Here is an 808-nt window from a genome sequence, read left to right on the forward strand (position 1 = left end):
CCCGGGACCCTGCCGCGACGCCTCAGCACGGCCCTCACGGCGCTTTGCCTCTTGGCTGAGGGGTCCGAGGGAAAGGCCGGGCATCTCTCCGCTCCCTGCCTTCCTTCCCGGTGGGACGCGGTGGGGCAGCGCTGCACCCGGGCGCCCTGGCCCGAGCAGCAGTCACCTCGGGGCCCTGCCGGCAGGGCCAGGCAGGGAAAGGCCTTCCCGTTGCGGCAAGGCCAGGAGAGGGACCGTTTTCAGCCACTCGGCTTTTTCGAGGCAAAGCACCCCGTTTGGGAAAGGCCACCACTGCAGTTCATCCGCTGCCAAGGCCTTAGAGGGAGTCGGGTCAGCTGGGACTGGGACAGACAGACAGCCCAGGTGTGAGGACACACGCTCTGTGCAAGGGAAGCCATCCCACTCCTAACACCCCTTCAGCCACCACAAGACCTAAAACTGCAATAGAATGTTTTAGTTTCACTGAAGTTCGCGAGCATCGGCCCAGATTCTCCAACACGGCCAATCTACCTTACAGTTGCGGGGAAACGTCTCCCCCCTTGTACAATTCACAGCCTTTAATCCTCTCTTTGTGGAGATAGATTTTTTTCCTTCCAGGAAAGACCAGCTGCTGCCATCATCTACCACGCTTTTTCTCCATGCTTGAAGTGCTTGTCTTGAGGCAGAGGAATACATATCAATTCCCAGATCTGGAAGGTTTCAAACCCACAATTCTCACTTCTTATTAGGGTTCCTAATCACCGGGCTATTCTAATGTGGGAAAAATCTCCACCCCTCCTTTGAAGGCATTTCACATTGCATAAAAATG

Source organism: Pygoscelis adeliae, unplaced genomic scaffold (genome assembly GCF_000699105.1).
Source record: "Pygoscelis adeliae isolate BGI_AS28 unplaced genomic scaffold, ASM69910v1 Scaffold16, whole genome shotgun sequence".
NCBI classification, from domain to species: Eukaryota; Metazoa; Chordata; class Aves; order Sphenisciformes; family Spheniscidae; genus Pygoscelis; species Pygoscelis adeliae.